The following is a 22,044-nucleotide window of genomic DNA, read 5'->3' as shown; positions in this document are numbered from 1 at the left end:
GGGTGGGCCCCAAAGCACTTGTGGTGATTCTATTGTCTGCCACCATGGATAGCCTTGTCTACCTCTGTCCACTCCTCACAGAATGGATGCTTTATGGGGTAAGGTTCTGGCTCTTCTTGTTCTCCAATATATCCTCAGTGTCTAGAATGGAGTGTTCTGGAATCACATATAACAGGTGCTCAAGGTATTGAGTGAATGGAAGGATGGATGGTTGTATCAGTGGATGCTGGGTGGATTTAGCCTTAACTTGGACATATATTAGGGGAGCCATTACTGATCCCTGGCTCTGCCCCAGAAACTGGTATAAAATCTTGTTCTCAACATCTGCTTAATCAGGGAGATGGATTTGATTATCCACTAAGCATCTCCCCTTCCTATGCCTAGGGTTTGGCATAGGCCTGGAATCATAGGTAAATGTTAGTTTTTGTTGAGATGAATAGCTGGCATGGAACTTAAACCATCAAGTGAAAGATTCTTTTGTGCCAAGTCCTGATGCTCCTCCCACTATGCCTTCTATGTTTCGAGAGAACCCTCTGTGTATGGAAGAAATGCAATCACACCATAGATGCCCAGCACACATAAAAGTTCTCACTATAGTAATCATCTCAATTAAGGACAGAGTGCTAACCTCTAAATAACCAGAGGAGCATGCATCTCTGTTGAATTTATAGGCTAGGAACAAAGCTGGACGTTTGGGGTCTGCGGCAAGCTGTAGACATTTGTATCAGTCAGGATAAGGTTAGGTTATACTGTATAACAAATAGCCCTAATATCTCAATGGTTTAATAGAATCAGTGTCTGTTGCTTACACTGTACAGTTTAGTGGGTAAGATGATGAGTCACATGAATAAAAGAGAAAATTATGATTGTGATCATAATTTCCTTCAAAAGGGAGTGTGATACACTGATTGCAAAAATAGTTCCAGCCCTGCACCTTTCCTGTGCAATGTGATTTTTCAGTTCATCCTATTAAGAGGTGGAAGCCATTTCTCCAGCCCAGGCCTGCGGGATGGACCGTGACCTGCTTTGGCCAATGGAATGCAGTGACAGTGATGCTGTACCAATTCCAAGTTGAGGTGTCAAGAGTCCTTATGTGCTTCTGCCACTGCCGTGAGAATATGGCCAGGCGAGCCTGTTGGGAATATGGGCCAGGTGAGACCATGTAGGGCATGGCAGTGCCATACCAGCTGAACCAGCCTCCAACTTTGATTCACCAGCTGACCTCAGATATAATCGTGAACCCACCTGAGATCAGCTGAGCTTGGCTCAGCTCAGCAGAACTGTCCAGCTGACTTACAGTGTTAGATAAATAATATATTGTGGTTGTATAAAGTTTTGGGGGTGGTTTTGTTTCACAGCATTATCATGGTAACACTTGACTGATACAGGAAGCTCCATGAGAATGTGTAATCAGTGAATTTGACTAGTCTGGGAAGTCAGGGAGGGCTTCCTCAGGGAAGGCTTCCCTGAGGAAACAAAGACTGAACTGAGACCTGATGGCAGATCAGAGTCGGCATGAACTAGATGAAGGGGTGGAGAAGAGTATTCCACAAAGGGAGGACAGTGCGTGTGCAAAGGCCCAGTGGTGGGAGGAACTTGGCCTATTCAGGAACTGACTGAGGCCAGTGTGGTGGGCAGCAGCAGCAGCAGAAGCAGCAGGAATCTGGCTCCCCTTCCCACACCTCTATAAATAAACCTTTTCATTTCTAGGGAACTCAACATCCCACTTATCATGAGCAATACTAATGATACCACGCTCTTCACCATGGCTAGGGCTGATGTTTGCATAAGACAAGCCTTGAAGGCTCTGCTTTCATGGGTCCCAGGGGAACCAAGTGGGTGACCCAAGATGGCAGAGCTGAAAGTATTCTTAGAGATTGTCTGGACCAACCTGTTCTTTAATGACTGGGAAGCAGAGGCCTGCAGAGGGTGTGTGACTGGCTTAGGGTGTTCTGGGGATGGCCACGTGTGTGCAGGACAATACACCCCTTTTTTTTTTTTTCCATATGTGACCTGTGTGATCTGGGTAAGCTTATGAGGCCCTGTGCTCAGGGGTTTGGAATTTTTATGTAAGAGCAGATATCTGCTAGATGATTTCATTTTGTTCTTGAAAAAAACCTTAGGTAACATGTATGGTAGGGTTGGTGATGCCCATTTTAAAGATGAAGAGATGGAGGCTTAGAGAAGTTAATGCTTGGCCAGGTAGAGTTGGTTGAGTTGGAAATTAAACCACATTGAGAACTATGTCTTCTTTGTTTTCATATCTTCAGGCTCACAGCCGGCGCTGAAGAGGTGGAGTGTGGTGTGATTCAAGCTGTATTTTCACACCATGAATGTCTAGAGAGCAGAGGATGGATGGGAAGGGGTTGAGGCAGGAGTTCTGGTCATAAGAGAATAAGTGTCTGGTAAAGATGGGGGTTCCAGGGATCATGGAGACAAGGTGTTTGCAAAATAGATGTTTTCAAGTTCCCACAAAATGTCATGCAGTATCTAGAATGCATTTAGATGAGATGGGAGATTACGGTCTCATTTTTCCAAGTCTCCTGCCTGGAATTCCTCATCTGGAAATAGAGTTTGTAATACTGTCCTCCTAATGATTGCTAAAGTTCCAAGGAGATACAAATGCTTAAAAAAGACACTGTGTTCAATCTTAAAAATATGAAGAGTAATGTAACTAATACTAATACACTATCTAGAATTTTAACAAATGTTCATGTTTTGTTAAACGGGCTTTGGATTTTTAGTTTGTTTTGGAAACAAAATCTTTGACAGTTATATTGACTCTCCATTGTACCCTTCTCCAAATCTGTTTTTCTCACTTCCTGCCTGAGGCCACACTCTCTGGAATTGGATGCATCCTTTCTGTACTTTTGCTACACATGAACATATCCATAAATGGTAAATGCTTTTGCTCTGTGTTTTAAACCTGTATATACCTGGCATCACGCTGTATCATACTACAACGTGGATGTTCTAATAGATAAATTTAATCCATTTAACTTTATTGTGATTCTTGTTTTATTTTATTTTATTTAAATTCAATTTGCCAATATACAGTATAACACTCAGTGCTTTTTTCTTTATTGTGATTCTTTATGGACTTTTTTTTTACATATATACATTTTCTTGATCACTCTATTTTGTCCTTTCATTTGCCTTCTATTGTACTAGGTGGCATATTCTAGCCTGCATATCAAACCTGGCCTGCCACCTGTTTTTGTAAATAAAGTTTTATTGGAACATAGTTATGCTCATTGATTTATATATGGTCCATGGCTACTTTTGCATCACAGTGGCAGAGTTGAATAGTTTTGACAGGAACTATATAGCTGTCAAAGCTGAAAATTTTTACTATCTGGCCCTTTACAGAAAAATGCCTAGCCCTGTCTGTAAGGTTGATTTTAGTTTTTGTAAGTACAGGTTTGGAAGAAATGCATTCTACATTAATAATTTTAGCAGTTGTCCTTAAAATTTTAAGGTGAATATTTAGCGAAATCCAGCTTTCTGCATCCTCTGCCCTAATTACTGTGAACTTAGAATCCTTTAAATTCTTAACTCTTTCAAGAATATTAATGTTGTTTAATATTTTAATTCTACCCCATTTTTACTCCTCCTTTAGTCATTCTCACTTCCTTTCAGTTGATATTTATTTGGATTTCCAATGACTTACCAATTTGTAGACTCATACTACCTCGTGTACTCCCTTACTTCTTTCTGACTCTGTTTTCTTGTCGTGGCACTTTTCTTTAGTTAAAAATCTGTGGGTGGATAAAGAAGATGTGGTTTATGTATACAATGGAATATTACTCAGCCATTAGAAATGACAAATACCCACCATTTGCTTCAACATGGATGGAACTGGAGGGTATTATGCTGAGTGAAGTAAGTCAATTGGAGAAGGACAAACATTCCTCATTCCTCATGAATGTTCTCATTCATTTGGGGAATATAAAAAATAGTGAAAGGGAATAAAGGGGAAAGGAGAGAAAATGAATGGGAAATATCAGAAAGGGAGACAGAACATGAAAGACTCCTCACTCTGGGAAATGAACTACGGGTGGTGGAAGGGAAGGAGGGCGGGAGGTGGGGGTGACTGGGTGACGGGCATTGAGGGGGGCACTTGACGGGATGAACACTGGGTGTTATTCTGTATGTTGGCAAATTGAACACCAATAAAAAATAAATTTATTATTAAAAAAAAGAAAAAATCTGTAGGTGATGTGTCTGTCCTTCTCCATGTGTATCTGAATATGTCCTTTACAGCTCTCACGTGAATGGTGGGCTTATTTTCTGTAAGTCTAAAAGATTGTATCATTGTCCTCTGGACTTGAAAAAGAATGGTGGGAGGTCTGCTATCACTCAGTCCTTCGTCTTTTCTCTCTACTAGTTTTCAAGCTTTCATCCTTTGTCTTTGATGTTTGATAGGCCCACTACACTTTATTTCTATTGTTTTGAGTCAATATGAGGACTTCTGTTTTTTTTTTTAATTCTGCAAAACTGTCAGCTGTCAGCTCTCTAAATGTTGTCTCTCTTCTACATTCTTTTTTTAAAAAGATTTTATTTTATTTATTTTTGAGAGAGAGAGAGAGAGAGAGCAAGAGTGAGCAAATAGGAAGAGGAGCAGAGAGGATGGGAGAGAGAGGGAAAAGAGTCTCAAGCAGACTCTGCACCCAGTGCAGAGCCTGATCTCAAGACCCTGAGACCATGACCTGAGCCAAGACCATGATCTGAGCCAAAACCAAGAGTCAAATGTTTAACCAACTGAGCCACCCAGGAGCCCCTCCTACATTTTTTATTGTTTTTCTTTCTATCACTTGTATTAGATATTGTAGGTAAAGCTGTATGGAATTCCTGATAGTCAATCACTTGAAACCTATGAAGAAAGTACAACTTAACATATTGGAGCTCCTCTTTCTTTCTTTCTTTCTTTCTTTCTTTCTTTCTTTCTTTCTTTCTTTTTTTTTCTTTCTTTCTTTTTCTCTCTCTTTCTTTTTATAAAATATGAAACACCTCATGAATTTGCATGTCATCTTTGTGTAGGGCCATGTTAATCTTCTCTGTATCATTCCAATTTTAGACTATGTGCTGCCGAAGTGAGCATAGGAGCATCTCTTTTTATTATGATCTCAAATTATTGTGTCATATTATCCACGTAAGTTATTTCTTTCTTTCTGCATTCTGTGTGATTTCCAAATGTCTATTTTAGAGTTCAACATTTTTGCTTCAATGTGTCTATTCTTCTTAACTATTTAACTTTTCTACCTTAATGATTACATTTTTCATTTTTAGAATCTCCGTTTAGTTCTTTTCAGATGTGCCTTTGCTTTTACATTCCATCTTGGTTTTGTATGTATTTTTTCCTACTTCTCTTCAAAGATTTTACATATGCTTAATGTTTCTTTTAATTTTTACTTTTATTTCTAGTTCTTAAGGTGAATTTCTCTCATTTGTTCTGTCTTTTGATTATTACTAGACCTCAGGATGGTTTTTTTTTTTTTTTTTTTTTTTTTTTGCTCCTGTGGATTGTAATTTTTTGTTGTGAGTTCATCTTTAATGGGGGCAGATTTCATAGAAGCCTTGTTCTCTTGAATTTTGGAGGGATCCCTTAGGAGGAATCACATAAGAAGCTACTCAGAATCCTGTGAGTTTTGTCAGTTCTGGACAAATTTTATAACGTTTCAGCTTGGAGTTTCATGGGCAGGACATGCTTCATGGTTCCTGGCTTTCTGAAAGGACTCAGAGGCACGTAAGCCTGAAGTCTTATTCTTCCCTTGGACTCCAGCTCTTATATAACCAGTTCCAATATCTTGTAAGACTTTTTTCTTCAGCTTTCAGGAACTGCTCTGGTTTGGGTTTTATCTTCGTTTTGACCTCCTGGAGATTTTTCTTTCTCTACTTTTGAAATTGATTTTGTATTTAAATAGTTTACTGTTACATTGTATCCAACATTTTTATTTGTTTGAACTGGGGGTGGGTGGGGTGGATAGGTGTCTTTCCCTGTCTGTTCAGCCTACCATACTGACTGGATGTCTGAGGCTCATGAACTGTTATTCTCATGGATATTTTTATTATCGTGAAAGAAATGTCTAAGTTTTCATAGATAAGGTATGAGGTGCCTAATTTCCATTCCTAAAGGAGGAATTTTAAAAATAATTTGCCTCTATTGAACTTATTCTCAGTCTCTGCTTCCCAACACCCTCACAGAAATGATGTTTAGCAATCAGTCACCCATGCAATCTTCATCTGTCCAAATCCAACAGGCAGTTCTCTGTTCTCCTCGTGCTCACTTGGCCACCTGGCCTTTCCCCTCTTCCCCAAATTCTTTCCCTTCAATGCTTCCAGGACACTGCACTCTCCTGGTTTCTTCCCATATCACTGGCCAACCATTCCCACACTCCTTGATCTAGCTTCGAAAGGTTAAGCTTCTTTTCTCCAGATACCATCAAATTTCATGGCTCCACTGGGTGTTATTCTATATGTTGGCAAATTGAACACCAATAAAAAATAGATTTATAAAAAAAAATTTCATGGCTCTACCTCCAAGCTATATCCTCAAATTAATATGCTTCTCTTATCTCCATTGTGGCTATGATAGTCCATTATCTTTGGCTAGACTGAGAAAAGTGTCTTAACTGGTCTTGTTTTCCTGCATATCTTACTGTGATTCTGTCCCCATTGAGCAGTCAGGATGCAAATCAGTCCTGCAGTTTCACTACTTAAAACCCACAGGTGGCTTCCCATTGAGCTTAGAATAAAGCCCAATATAACCTCTTGTCATGACCTTCAAGGCATCCCCTAATCTGGCTGTTGTGTTCCCTTGTAGCCTCTCCTCTTCTACTCCCTGCTAGCTCACATGTTCTATCCTGACCATCTCATTCTGCCCCAGGGCCTTTGCACTTGCTGATCCTTTCATCTGGAACACTTTGCCTCAGCCATCTTTCCATGGATATCTCTTTCATACCACTCAGCCTCAGTTCAAATGCCAACTCCTCAGAGAGGCCTTCACCAGTTACCCTTGCTGAAGTTGCCCAGCCCCTCCCCTTGTCACTCTCTACTGCACTAACCTCTGGTCTTTAAGCTTTCAATATCCAGTATGATCTCATTTATGTCTTTATTCATTTATGGTCTCATCCCAACAAAAATGTGAGCTATACCAGGGCAGGGTCTGAGTCTGCCTTGTTTACTGTTGATTTTCCAATATTGAGAACAATGCCTGGCACTTAGTAGGTATTCAGCAATTATTTTTTTAAGGAATGGGTGAATGTACTTTGTGCTTTACGTAAATCATGTCTCTCAAGTTTTTCAACAACCCTAAGGTAAGACTTACTGTGCCCATTGTAGAGATGAGGAGAGAGGATCCTCTGAGATTCCTAAGATTCTTAGAGTTCTAAAGCCAGGAATGAACAGAGCTAGGCATTAAGTTTTCCTGGCTGGATCCAAAGTCCATGCTCATTCCCTTGTATCAAATTGCCTCTTGTGGGCAGATTTGGGATTTGGGTGCAGAGGTCAAAACACAAACAGTTGTTGAGTCAGGATGTCCCTTTTGTCTGAGAACAAAACCTTTTATTTAAGCCAGTGAAGAACATCCAAGTCCCCGAAGTCCCAGCACCGGATGGCATGCTTCCTTGAAAATGCCCACACAATGGTCGGCATTATGCAGAGGCATTTTTTTAATCAACTCTGTTTTGGAGTCTTTCGAACCATAAAAAGACCAGTGTGAAACCACAAAACTTCTATGTTTCTTGCACTCTTAAAACTAAAGAAGAAGGAAAAAAAAAGGGGAGGCGGGATTATTTGAACCATATTTTGCAAACGCTAGCTTCTCTCCCAGTCTGAGGCGGCTAGTGCCAAGTTGCAACTCGCCGCACATTTTTATGGGTCGAGTTATTAACCTTTGCAAGCAGCTGCCTACAGTGGAATTATTGACAGGGCCTAGGTCTCTGGGCAAAAGTAGGCATTGCTGCAATACCCACCAAATGCAGAGCTGCAGAGCTCTCCACTCTGGCTCTAGAGATTGAAAATATCCTTTGGCCTCACATGCTTCCTGGCACTGCAGAGAATTCCCTTGTTCTTTCATTCACTCAAGAGTTGGAAGTTCTAGGAGTTGACACTAGCAACGTGTTGGGCCACAAGGTAGGCCCAGATAAAAGGAGCGTGCGTCTTGGGGCCTATGTTACCCAGAAATAGTATGGAGTCAGACAAAGGGCTGTTCAGTTTGATGGAATAGAATTTGAACCCTGGCTTCCTGGACAGACACTCTCTCTGGTGACTGTGGGCCAGTGACTTGACCTGGCCCATTCCCAGTTTCATCTGTAAAATGGGGCTCCTTTCCTTGTAGGCTGGGCATGAGGATTCAATGAGGCATTGCATGGGAGAGAACAAAGAGTTTGTGAGACCACTGTGTGAACCCAGCTGCCTAATCTTAGATAGATTAGACTAAATATCTCTTAGACTTGGTTTCCCCATTTCACTGGGTTATGCAGAGGGTTAAATGAGAGAATGAGTATGAAGCTCTTGGCACAGAGCCTGGTTCATCATTCTCAATAAATGTATCCCATTTTTGTCTTCTTTCTAATAACCTATTCCTAGGGTAGTAGATGATACCGAGCAGGTCCAAAACGAGAATCATCGATATTATGAATGTGTTCTTAGGCTGTTTGGCTAACTTAAGGAATTCTGGGTTGGTAATCATAATGAAGTTGTGTGTGTGTGTGTGTGTGTGTGTTTCACTTAAACCTAGAAAAATTGGAAAAAAGAAGAAAATCCTTTGTTCAGTGGAGAACGTGTTTCAAAGAAAAAGTCATCAGCCAAGAATATTCAGAACCTTTTGTTATGTTTCGAAGAGATGATTATTTTGTAGGCTCTGAGGCACTTAAACTCTGTCCAGAAATTCCTTTGGTAAATAATAATAATAGAAAATATCCTTTGGAAATAATAGAGGGGATTTAGCAAATGCCTTTCTTTCACGGATCTCAAAGGCTTTCACGTAATTTTAGGGCTTTAGCGATTTTCTTAAAAGGGTTCGACTTTCTTTCCTTTATCAGCCAGAGTTATGTTTACAGGAACTGTAGAACTTTAGAGCTGGAACAGGTCCTAAGAGTGATTCTGTCCAGCCTGTCTACTATACCAGTAGGAGAAACTGAGGCCCAGAGAGGTAACGATCAGCTGCTAGCACTGGAGTGTAGGACCCCTGGAACCAGCTCAGTGCTCTTTCTAAGAGCAGGCTTCCTCATGCCTATGGCTTCCACATTCTCAGAAAGGCATTTGAAGGCTGATGCCATATTGATGTTTGGCACGTGTTTGCTCTTTTCACCTTTGGGCATTTGCCTGTGCATGTTTGACCAGGAAGGGCAGGTGAGCAACAAGGGCACGGACTTCTCCATGGGGCTCTTGTCCTGGAGTGCGAGTGCCCAGGCAGGCAGGGGACCATCCTTGGCTTTGGAGTCAGGTTGGAAGCTCAAACGCTAGCTGTGATCTTGGGTGGTTCACCTAAGTGCTCTTTGCCTTGCCTTTAGTAGTTAATAGTTACTTGGGTAGGTTTTTGGGTTAGAGTCAGGAGCCCGTGTGCCACGTTCATCCATCCCTAGAGGGTGGACTGTCATTATCCACACCCATGTCAGATTTGTCTCCCCAATTTAAGGTACCTCATTTTATATCTTCCTGTTTTTGACTCATTTCCTCATGGAGTCTTCATTCCGTCATTCAACAGACATCCTAAACCCAGTGGCCTGCTCGTTTTTTGTCCTGTGTCATGCGTGGTGGTCAAAATGAAACATGGATCCTGCCATTATGGACTGTTCTCAGGAAAACCAGAGCAGCTGATCAGTAGCACCGGTGCAGAGCTGTGTAACCGTCAGGGCGAGGCAGGTATATGCTGCAGTAACAAACACCCCCCACATGCCATGGCTAAGATACAACAAAGCTGGACCTTGGGTCTTGCTACACGTCTAACACTAGTCAGCAGGAAGGCTCCATGTGTCACAGCTCCTCAGAAGTGTGGACTGATGCAGAATCGCCTCCACACGGGCCTTTGTGATCACGGAAGCAGCACGAAAGGGGAGACTGGCGAGTCACACCAGACACTTAGAGCTTCCACTAGAAATGACACACGTTGTTTCTACTCATATTTCGTTGGCCAAAGCCAGTCATATGGGCACACCTGACTTCAAAGGGGGTGAGGCGCTGCCTTCTATCACGTGTCTGGAAAGGGAACTGGCAAATCTGTGCGCCTTGCTTTGCGCATCCGTAAAAGCAGGAAGCAGGGCCAGCGGGCACCATGCATCCCGAGGCAGTGCTCGGTCCTGTCTCCTGTGTAACGGGAGCAGGAATCACTCATGTTCACCTTCAGAGAGTTGGCGGGGAAGTGGGTGTAGCCAGTGCTTAGAACTAATTTAGATTTCTGATTTCCAGAGAGATGCCTTTATTTTGGGCCTCCTTTCCCTTCTGCTCTTAAATTCTGGCAGAAGTATTTTCAAGGTTATGGTTATTACATCAATTATTTTTCTAATTTCTTTTTTGAGTGAAATCCATTTTTGCAGAGCGAAGAAGGAGTGGTGTGAAAGGGGTTTAGTAAGGGGAGGGAAGCCATAATTTTGGCAGGAGAATCGTGACACTTTCAAAGTGAGTAATTATGGATGGGGTGAGCTTGAAACCAACTTTCACAGCAAATTCCCCTGCTGTTTCCAATTGGTTTTGTTGGTTAGCTTTAAATCTTGCCCTGGCTTTTTCCACTGCTGCTGGAAATCCTCGCCCCACGGCTGTCGGCCCCTAGGGTTGGCAGCCGCATTTCCAGCACTGGTGAAGGCATGGGAGTCGTCTTGAAATATGAACTTGGAGATTGGTTTCTGTGCAAATCTCAGGCCACCATCTGCGGGTGTGCCAGGGACCCCCTTGAAGGCCTTATGACAGAGCTGAATTCCAAATGATAGAAACATATCTTAGTTTAGGGGGACCCCTTGCTCTGGGGGTTGAGTCTGCCTTCTAAGGGGAACACTAGAGCCACTGGTGATCATCGCCTGTCCACCTTGTTACCCCCATGTGGTCCCTGGAGTGTCCCTTGCCTTCCCATGATGGTCCTCTCCTAGCTGCTTGTGGATCAGCAGGGAGGCCCAGGGGCATCTTCCCAGGCCCCTGAGAGCTATTTGTGGTCACATCCCTGCTCGTGGGGCCCTGTTGGTAGGGGCTTGCCATCTCCCATGCTCTCTTGGAAACAAGGCAGAGGTCCACTCTGCCCTCAGACTGACCAGACTCCACCTCCACGTTGCAGCCCAGACTCGGCTATCTTCTCCATCAAAAATGCCAGTACCCAACTCTCTGACTTCATGTTTGACTCAAGGAGTTGTCTCCTGCTATTGATTGGCCTTTAATCTCCAATGATGAGCACCTGGGGCACAGATAAAGGCCAAGCAGCCCCAGTTGGGATTAGCATCACCCCTCCGGCTTGGGGGCTGGAGCTGGGGACTCTTGGATGGCCATCCTCCCACACGCTGGAGGCCTGGCGCTGATGGGGCCTCCTTCCTCAGCCTGGGGCCCACAGGCTGCCTCCATTGGATGCTCCTGATCTTCAAGGCTGAAGTCAGACTCCACGCCCCTCTGCAACTTTCCTTGGCATCCCTGCCTCACCATGCTTCGGTGTTCCCATTTCAGAGCTTTTCACTGTGTTTGAGTCTGCCTGTTGGGCCAGGACAGGGCCATCTTCCTCCATCCTTCAGGGTTGGGCGGGAGGAGCAGAACCACTTGAGAGCATGTGGTCTGCTGTAGGGACCTGGTCTCCCACAACTGTGGGAGCTGTGCAAGCAGTCCCCGTGCATCTGTTGGCTTTACTTCCGACGCTGGAGTTTCCAGTGTGCAGAGCAGAGGGTTGGGAAGGGATGAGGGATGTGAAGTGGGAAGTGGGGACGTCAAGAGTCAGTTGGAATCACACATAGTGCTGCAACCTGTGGGAACGGACGGGAGCCTGAGCCAGTTTTTCTGCCTCCAACACTGATCATGTTCTCCAGGCTGTCCTGCCTGAAGGAGCTGCAGGCCCTCACAGAGAAGCGAAACACACGGCAGCCCGGGGCTGGAGAGCTGCAGGAGCATGTGGGGGATGATGGGGCAATTGCAGCCTCACCTCACGCTGAGGTATGTGAGCTACAGAAGTGCTCACCTAGGAGGCTGAGCTTGAAGACAAGAGTGGCTGCCACTTTACCGCCCCCCGCCCCAAGCGTCCTGTGAGGATGTGTCTGTGGCCCCTTCTAACTGGAAGGCTTCAGGGAGTGGAATCTGGGAAGCATAGCCCTGCCTCACCAATCTGATCATCACAGAGTCACCCCACTCGTCCAGTAAACTTGAACACTCAGAGAGAGGGATTGTAGTTGAGCAAATTTCATCCATTGGGCAACTTTTTGCTGGGCACCTACGATGTGCCAGGGCCAGTGCCAGGTGTTGGCAACACAGAGATGGTTGGAAGCCGGTCTCTGTCCTATGCACCTGCACGGTGAGAGGGACAGGCTCAGGACCAGGGAGAGGTTGCCGTAGAGATTATGTGGGGCTGTGGGCCCGCAGAGGGGGCACAGAGCCAGCCTGGGGAGCAGTGGGAGCCCAGCAGAGGCTTCCTGGAGGAGGCACTGCCTGAAGGATGGAGGAGTCAGCCAGGTGGAGGAGGAGGGGGGTTCCAGAGATAACATGTGCCAAAGCCCTGAGGTATGAGGACAAGCACACATTGCTGGAGCATGAGCCACCTTGTCCTGCCAGAGCATGGAGGGGTGAAGCTCTGGACGAGTGAGGTGCGAGCTGGGAAGGCCAGGATGGGCTGAGGTTGGTGGAGTCCTAGGTTCTCGGCTAAGGAACTGGGCTGAAGAGGTACGGGGTGCCACGTGGGCTTTGGGAGGTGTTCTGACGTGGGTGGGAGGGGAGGGAGTGCGGGCCGGCCCGCCAGTCCTGGGTCCTGATGAGCCATGACAGAGACCTCAAAGGGCCCAGTGAGGTAGGTGTAATGGGACTGAATCGTGTCACCTTCCTTCACAGTGTTGGTGGAAATGAAACACACACACACACACACACACACGTGCGTGACCACCACCCCAGTCTTGTTTAGACAGAGGTCAGTTTACACAAAGAGTAGACTTTATTTTTCTCACTCTGAGCTCCCAAGCCAGGGGGCCTCCTGACACCGAGCTGGTTGGGGCTGGTTTCCATGCCCCCAGACACCCTGTGGGCGCCCCCTCTGCGTGGCTCAGGAAGGCTGACGAGGCCTTGCAGGGTAAGGAGAATCCCGCAGGCCACGTTGCCTGTGTCCCTGGCGTCCTGGCTTGGGGGCTCCAGCCACGGGGGGCGGTGGGCAGAGGCAAGGCCCCGCCAGTGCTGGCCTTTTACATAATGCGTTGCAGCCATAATAGAATTCTCCTTAAATTTCAAACAGAAATGTTCATCTGCAGTGTTTTGGGAAGGGTATTATTACGGAGCTTCTAATTCCCGCTGCCGCTAAGTACGCATTAATAACCAGGGGAAGTGTGGAGAAGGTGCTCCCGCCAACGGCGCTTGACATTTAGTGGATGAATTAAAGTTTACAGAGAAACGGGTCTTTAACTAGTAATATCAGTGGGCTTTGTTCTTGGCTTTTCTTTCCCAGTGACTTCGTTTTGGCCATGTTTCTCTCTCCCTCCCTCCCCTGCTTCCCCCTTGGTGGCTGAGCCTGTGAGTGATGTGCCGTGTCCCCCTGGCCCTGGCCCTGGCCCCCTGGCCCTGTCTGCACAGCCCAGGTCATGTTCCTTCTTGCTGGAGGCCGGGTGGGGGAGGAGCTCCAGGATCAGCTCCAGGATGAGCTCCTGGGAATCCCGGGGGAACTGGAGGTGAGTGACGGGTGGTGCCAAGCCCCTGCGTCCTGCCTACAGCTCTGCTCCTCCCTCCTCACCTCCTGAGCACACACTGTCCCCTGTCCCAGGGACCTGTCCTCTTTGTTACCCGACAAGCAGAATCAGGAGCTGATGGTGTGAAATAGAGCCAGTGATGCAAAAAGTGGCCTCCACAGGCTCGGGCCCTCAGCAGGGGATCTGTTGTAAATGCAGGTTCCTTCCTCCTGTCTGTCGTCTCTTGGGTCAGGGCTTGGGAGCTGGCCCCGGGGACGGGATGAGCCCTGGACAGCAGGTGTGGGGTGTGCATCTGGGCTCCACTCACGTACTACCCATCTGTGAAATGAACTGGGTTCACATTCTACAAGTCCCCTCGAGGGTCTCCATTCGAGGGTCCTGTCTGGGCAGCGAAGGAGGGAGGAAGAGGGGGAGGGAGAGACAGTGGCCATCAGGTCAACAGCGGGCATACTGGATGCTGAGGGCACTATTTTGCATCCACCCCTCTCCTGGTCTTGGCCCAGCCCCCTCCCGCTCCTCACCCCACACCTTTCAAGGGTGAATGGGGCTCGTGGTGCCAGCCCTACAGTGTCAATCATCCCGGGCCATCAGGGAGGGCACAGCCCCTCCAGATCATCACATCGGAACTGTAGATGAGTCAAGGAGGGTGGGAGGTGGTGGAAAGCCCGGCAAACACTGTGAGTCCAGCTGTGAAGGCCAGCAGCTTCAAAGGGGGTGGAAGTGGCCGGAGGGATCAGGGAGGGCAGGGTGGACAGGCGTAGGTGCTTTGCACTCATGTTGGCCTAGGCTTGGGCTTGGAGGACGAGCAGAGGTGACTGTCACCTCTGGACTGGTCTGCTCATAGCAGCTGTGTCCTCTCTTCATGCTCTGGCCCCTCGTTCATTGGGGCGACACAGACCCCAGCAGATACTCTAAGGCCCAAGGGGGTGGTCCACTTGTTGGAAGGAACCTGGGTCCCCAGAAAGCTGCCTGGAGGCAGGCCAGCCCTCCAGTAACCTCCCTTCCTCTGCGGTGAACTGGGAGGTGAGTCAGAAATAAACCTTGGCTGTGTTAAACCACTTAGGTTTTCAGATTGTCTGTTAAAGCAGCTAGCACAACCCCACACAGGGAGAGGGAAGAGCCCGTGGGTGGAAGCTGGCAAGGATTAATTCTGAGGGTCTGTTTCTGTATCAAATAGAATTTTCTTCTGGTTGCAAGTGACAGAAACCCTAGTCAAAACAGCTAAGGAAGAAAGTGGAATTCATTAAAGCGTGGGGGATAAATCAAGCCAGCCTCAGGTATGGCTAGATCTAGATGCTCGACATAGTGGCAAGCGCTGTCTCTCTCTCCTGCTTTTCTTTATGTTGACTTCGTGTTCTACATTGTGGCAAGGATGGCCAATAGCAGCTCTGAACCTAGCAGCTCCTTTATCTTTGAGGAAAGAGATGGCGTTTACCCCAGTTAATTTAGAAAAAGGCCTGGAGTGCACTCTGATTGACCCATTTGGGTCAGACATATATCCTGCGGTTGGCAGTAGGGGCTCCACTCCTCTGACTGGCCAGGCCTGGGTCACGTGCCCATCCTTGGAGTTGGGGGTGGGCCAGTCTTGAGTATGGCATCTGCACGGGCAAGATGCTCTGGCCCCTAGAGATGCTGATTTCTGCAGCATCAGAGTGACCTGTCAGCCTGTCAGCCTGAAGGGCACCCATCAGGGAGCCCTGACAACTGTTGTGTTTTTAATTTTTTTAGACCATTTTTTTTATTGTGGTAAAATATACATGACATAAAAATGATCAACCTCACCATTTTCTGGTGTCCAGCTGAGGGGCGCTGAGCACATTCACACTGTGTAGGACCCTCACCTCAGTCCATCCCTCGAACGCCTGACACCTTTCAAACCAAACTTTGTCCCATCAAACGCTAACTCTCCGCCCCCTCCCCCAGCTCCTGGCAACCCCCATTCTTTCTGTCTCTATGATTTTGACCTCATATTGAGTGGAATCACACAGTATTTGTCTTTTGTGACTGGCTTATGTCACTCAGCACAGTGTCCTCAAGGTTCATCCACACTGGAGCAGGTGTCAGGCTCTCCTTCCTTTTCAAGGCTGAATAATATTCCATTGTATGTATGGACCACGGGCTGTCCATCCACGGATGGACACTGGGGTTACTTCCACCCTTCGGTCCCTGTGAATAAGGCTGTTATGAACCTGGCTGGACAAGTACCTATTCAGGACCCTGCTTTCAATTCTTTTGAGCGTATACCCAGAAGCGGACTTACTAGGTTGCATGATAATTCTATTTTTAATTCTTTAAGGAACTGCCATACTGTGGGAAGCATTTTTAAAAGCTCCGGGCCCCATCAGCAAGGGTTTATAAAGCAGAGATGAAAAAAAGAAAAAAAGAAAAAAACCCAGATAAGGGAAAAGAAGAAAAAGCCCTACCTTCAGAGGCTGAAATGGCAGCCCTGGCGGGAGAAGGAATTTATTTTGACTAGCAGACCAAGCAAGCATAATCCAGGTGCCGGGCAGGAGGCGGAGCGGGGCGGCCAGGAGGAGCTCCGAGCCTCACGCCCGGATGCCTAGCCGGCTAGCAGCGCGGGCAGCAGCTTCATGTTGATGGCAAATTGTCACTTTGGCAGAATTCAGGAGCAGAGCACTACTTACATCATTAGGAGGCAATCTATAATTAAGTCACTCAAGGATGTGTGAAGGGTAGGAATCTTTCAGGGACAGCTAGAGCATCCCACCTGCACCTTCCCGGGAGGCGGTGGGGACCTCACTCCAGCCAGCAGCTGACGCGTAATCAGCGGCATTGTTGGTGTTCAAAGCCGCCTCCTCCAGGAAGCCTCTGGACTGCCAGCTGGACGTGAGGCCCGCCGAGCCGTGGCCCCCGACCTGTGCGTCCACAGCCCCAGAGGAGGGCCGATCCAGGAGCTCGGCAGGCTCACTTTCATTCCTGGCCGCGGGGGCCTTGGATGCCAGGGTCGGAGCCCAAGCAGAGTGGCCCAAGCCCCCTTGAGAGGTTAAGCAGCTTTTAAAACGTCAGCCGGGAAGGGAAAAGGCTGTGGCACTTTCTGACCACGGGGCTGCCGACAGCCCGGTTTCCCAAGCCATGGGCGGGATTGGCGTCGGCTGGTCCCCTCTGGAATGTCTGGGCTGCAGCCGGGGCTTGCTCTAAATGAGAAACAGGCTGGCAGGCCGCGGCCAGCTCCTCGTGCGGTCTGGGCAGGGCCGCTTGGCACGGGCCGCCGCGGAGGACACACTGGCTGTGCCTGGCGGCCCTCCCACCAGCATGGGAGGCTTGGGGGGCCGGCCAGCCGGTTCAGGCCAGCGCCTGCAAGGAGGGAGGGCACCGCCCTGGAGGCAGCCTGAGCCGGTTCTCCTCCTGGCCCAGCCCCCCTGCATCCTCCCCCCTCCCCCCCATTCTGCAACCTTGGGAACGATGGGGTTCTCAGAGCTTCGGTTGAATAAGGGGGGGCAGTGACACCTCCCAGGACGGCGGTGCCTCTGCCTCACCGCATAGATCTGGGATAACATGGTGATCCTTTGAATGTCTGGAAAGATCTAAAAGGTCAGCCTAACATCCTGATTTTACAGCTGTAGGAAAGAGGTTCAGAGAAGTTCGGGAACTTACTCAGGATCACACAGCAAGGTATGGGCCAATAGTCTTCTCTGAGCAAATGATTCTGCAGATCAGCACTTCTCTGCTGGAGTCCAGCCCACAAGAGTGTTTTCCAGTTCCTTCCCAGGCTTGCCTCTTTCCCTTTCGCTAACTACCCCCCTGAAAGTCAGGCAGCGAGGCGTTTGTCCCAGTGATCTCCCCATTTGCTCAGAGCTCCTGGCTCCGGCATGCTTTTGTGCACTTTTCCTGATCCTATGGGGTGAACGGTCAGGTATGACCCTGGGGCCCTCGCAGATCAGGGTTATCCCTGAAACTTGTGGGGGGCACCAAGCAAGCCTGCCCCAAAGGCTCCCCGCTTTCCCAAGTGGGGAGAAGTGGGGAGAAGCCTGGCAAGTGGGACTCTGCCTGTGGAAGGCCACTGCACTTTTATGAAAGACCCAGGATGCCGCAGTAAGCGGTTCTCTGTCCACCTGGAGTGAGAGCCTGATGCCTTCCATGACCCAGCAAAGGTCACCCCGGGAAGGAGGGAGCAGCTCGGCCTTCACCCAGGGCCGCCCGGGAGCTCAGGCCATGCTGCTTCTGCTCAGCCAGGTTGCACATGGGCGGAGAAGACGGGCACAGCGTAACCGTCTGACCCTTTTCCTGTGGGAGAGAGGGCGTGGGCTTCGGGTCTGGGCCTGTCCCAGTGTGTGACCTTGGGCAGGCAACGTCGTCTCTCGAAGCTCTGTTCCTCCACCTGAAGTTGGGACTGACGACGCAGGAGCGTGAACGAAGGCGAGGAGGGACGGGGCCACCATGGGGAGATCCCAAGGTTCTGGTGTCTGGATGGGGTCCATGGTCACGGGCAGGCTGGATCTGTGGCAAGGAGACCCCAAGACCAGACGCCAAAGGAGCTGGAACATCAGGAAAGAGGCCTGATTTTATCCTCTTCAGGGCAGGAGACTGAGGGTTAAGTGGGAGGGGACCTATCTCCTGGTGCCTTGGGAAGGCCACCCTGTTTGCCAGATTGGAAGAGGGTGGCCTGGAGGGACCCAGGCAGGAGCAGGAGCAATGAGGGGCAAGAGGGCCCTTTCCTCCCCTGGACCCCCCTGCCTTCCCTTTCTTTATGCAGTTGGCAGCATCTCTTTCCTGTCCCTGTTGAATGCTTGGTTTAGTTCCATAAAAGCAACAGAGCTGGAGCTTTTTTTGTGATTAAGGTGAAGAAGGAGGCATCCTTAAGGTTAGTGCAAGGGCAGAGCAAGCACCCCACCCCACTTCCTGTTTTGTGTTCCCTGGGAAGCCCCGGCCCCAACCGCTAATAGGGCCCTGGGTCAACTCCAGACTGGCCATCACCGAGGACAGTGGAGGCGCCCCCTTCTTTGCTGCACAAACTACCCAGCACCCATAGCTCAGAGGGTTCACCTGCGTCCTGAGCCACGCACAGGCTCCTCACCGCTGGCTGGACCCCATCCCCTCACAGTCCTTGCAGACTCCAACCCCACTGACACGCAGTGCCATACAAAGATGAAGGGCCCCTGGGAGTGGTTGAGGTAGAGATGTGTCAAGCTACTGGGGCGAGAAATCCCAGACCCAGGAGAGCAGGCTGCGATTCGAATGCTCCATAGTGATGCTACTCCAGGGATGAGCTCTCCTCTACATTACAAAAATATCCCAAAGCTCTCTTTTAAGTGACTATTTTTAATCATAACTTGGGACATCTCAAGAGCTATCTCCACCTTGCACCTGTGCTTGGGAGTGCTGTGGCTGAGAACCGTTAGTTACAAGTGTGGGTGACGTCTGTGAGCAGGGAGGGAAGAGAGGCTCAGATATTTGGGGTGGCCCAGGATGAACTCCATGATACACCAGTGTCTCACCTTCCCAAGTGGTAAAACTGTGACAAAATGCAGTCGGAAGGACTGTGAATGGCCCCTTTGTCCTGGTGTTAAGGGGCGGCTTACAGACCTACTGCTTGTATATGCACTTCATGCTTTTGTTTAATTTTAATGCTGGGTTAATACAGGTCTCTGTACGTGTGCATGAGACGATGTGTGTAATTGTGTGTGCATTCGTGCGTGTGCATGTGTGTGCATAGGGGTGAAGGGCACCTCCTCATTTCCCAAATGCCTTGAAAGCCACACTTGGCGAACTGGTTCAGCCAGTCCTTGGGCCCGGGGAGGGAGCATCAGCTCAAGTGTCTGCCTGCCGGTGGTTCTTGCTGGGAGCCGGATACCAGAAAGGGTTAAGGGGCTTGACAGGCTGCTGCCCTGGGGGTTAGTGCCCCTCGGTGCCCAGGGAAAGATCGATAGTCCTTTAAAGTGATTTATAAAAATGGATGGGGAAGCAATGTCCTTTCCTCAACTCCAGTGAGTCAAATCAGCATCCTCCCCTCAGTATTGATTGTCCTGCTCTGTCTAAACACACATTAGCAGGGGCAGACCATAAAAACGAATCCTCCTCTTTCATCAAATGGAAGGTCATCTTCCCAGCTTCCCTGAGGGGAGTGATGTCATGAAACGTCTTGTTCGGAGAGAGAGATTTTTATTAGATCTGATGAGGCTGTTTGCACAAAAGCTAATTAGGGTGGCCAACGGGAGAGCGGCGCTCGGGTGAGTGTGTTAGGGGGGCTTTGGTGTACCAGACACGCTGGCAAAGATTCTCTGGGTTATGTAACTTAACATGGAAAACCTTCATTCGGAAGTTTTACCTACAGCTGACCTAACTGACCAATCTCTGAGTTTTTAAGGAGCATTGAGCTAGTGCCACACAGATAGAAGTCAGCAAAAACTCAGCTAACACCAGCAATAATGATGTCTTCTGTCCCTGTCTGCTCCCTCCTAGGGCTCCTCGTACCCTTGATACTTTCACGTGGTGGGCCCCACCTGGCAGAGTGGGGCTGGTGTGAGCGTTACATGATAGAATGCAAGGTTTCTCACACTGTGTCACAGATTACAACTTTTGCCCTATGTGTGCACTTGCTTTACTACTATTTAATATTTTCATGTAAATCAGTTCACTTTTTTTCTCCATAAACTTGTTTAAAATGGAAACATTGGACTTTTATTATAAACGGGAAATTAGGATCATGTGCTAGAAATAGAAGACAGTAATCAAAACAAATATACACCTGCATATGACATGATGGTCTATGTTAGAAAATCCCAGGGAACCTACACACACACAAAAAAAAAAGTGCTCCTAGTACGAATGAGTGAGCTCAGCAAAGTCGTAGGATACAAGATAAATATACAGAAAGACGATTTGGTTTCTGCATACTGGCAACTCGACACATGAAAGTCAAAATAAAAAAAAAAACAGTACTTTTTATAAATACTCAAAAAACACTCAGGTATAAATCTAAGAAAACTCTTAACAAAACTCAGATGCTAAAAACAAAATACTGGTGGAAGCAATCAAAGAAAGCCATGTGAATGGAGAGACCTGCTGTGTTCATGTTGGGACAGTCTGCATGATAAATATAGGGGATCTTCCCAAGTTGACAAAGAGGTTTAATAGAATTTCTTTCGGAATTCCAGCATGATTTTTGTAGCTATTGGCACAATCATTCTAAAATTTATACGGAAAGGAGCTAGAATAGCGACGATAACCTTGAAAAAAAAATAATAATAGTAGGAGAAGTCATTTTAACTGACTTCAAGACTTATTATATTGCTATGGTAATCAAAAGGAATGTAGACCAATAAGGTTGATGAGGAGCGTGCGGAAACCACTTGCAGGCTCGCTGCACATCACTGCCTTGTCTGGGACTTGTATTATGCAGACGGGTGGACACTCTCCCTGCCCTCAAAGGGCTCCAGGCTGGTGGGGAGACAAGCTGAATGCAGAGAGTGTGTGTGGGACAAGGTGGGAGAAAGGGCAGAGAGGACCCAGAGAATCTCATAGGGTCCTGTGCTGTGTTGAAAGCCCCCCACATCTTCCTTCTTCTTTTCCCTCTGTTTCCTCATTGTTTCGCTTTTGATCAGCTGTCTTTGGGAGTAAGTGCATTGAGGAGGAAGTGCTGTGTGGTGCCAAAGCATTCATAATTTTCTGATTTTCAGCCATGAAAATTTATGAATGCCGTTTAACATGGTACGTGCAGTGGACTGCATATTCGTGTCCCTCAAATCCATATGGGGAAGCTCTAATCCCGAATCCTAGGAAGTAGGGTCTTTGGGAGGTGAACGAGATTAGTCTCCTTATGAAAGAGACCCCAGTATGCTTCTTCATGCTCTCTGCCAGGTGAGGACACAGAAAAACATGCTGCCTATGAACCAAGAAGTGGGTTCTTGCTAGATAGTGGATCTGCTGGCGCTTGGACCTTGGGCTTCCAGCCTCCAGAATGTTTAGAAATAAATGTTTGTTGGGATGCCTGGGTGGCTTAGTGGTTGAGTGCCTTCAGCTCAGGTGTGATCCCAGGGTCCTGGGATTGAGTCCCACATCGGGCTACTCGGAGGGAGACTGCTTCTCCCTCTGCCTATGTCTCTGCTTCTCTCTGTGTGTCTCTCATGGATTATGCTGAGTGAAGTAAGTCAGTCGGAGATGGATAAATAAAATCTTAAAAAAAAAAGAGGTATCCCTGGGTGGTTAGTGATTTAGTGCTGCCTTTGGCCCAGGG

The 22,044-nt window shown here is 47.8% G+C and overlaps 1 non-coding gene across 1 annotated transcript; it reads right to left on the bottom strand.

Moving 5' to 3' along the window:
• Nucleotides 1–4,995: 4,995 nt before the first annotated feature.
• LOC140640689 (U6 spliceosomal RNA) lies at nt 4,996–5,101 on the bottom strand. The gene has a single exon (XR_012037333.1). It is a non-coding gene; the product is annotated as a U6 spliceosomal RNA (small nuclear RNA).
• Between the last annotated feature and the right edge of the window lie 16,943 nt (nt 5,102–22,044).

The sequence above is a fragment of the Canis lupus genome, chromosome 9 (assembly GCF_048164855.1).
Source record: "Canis lupus baileyi chromosome 9, mCanLup2.hap1, whole genome shotgun sequence".
NCBI classification, from domain to species: Eukaryota; Metazoa; Chordata; class Mammalia; order Carnivora; family Canidae; genus Canis; species Canis lupus.
The sequence above is the reverse complement of the archived record's forward strand: the minus strand, read 5'-3'. Positions and strand labels throughout refer to the sequence as shown.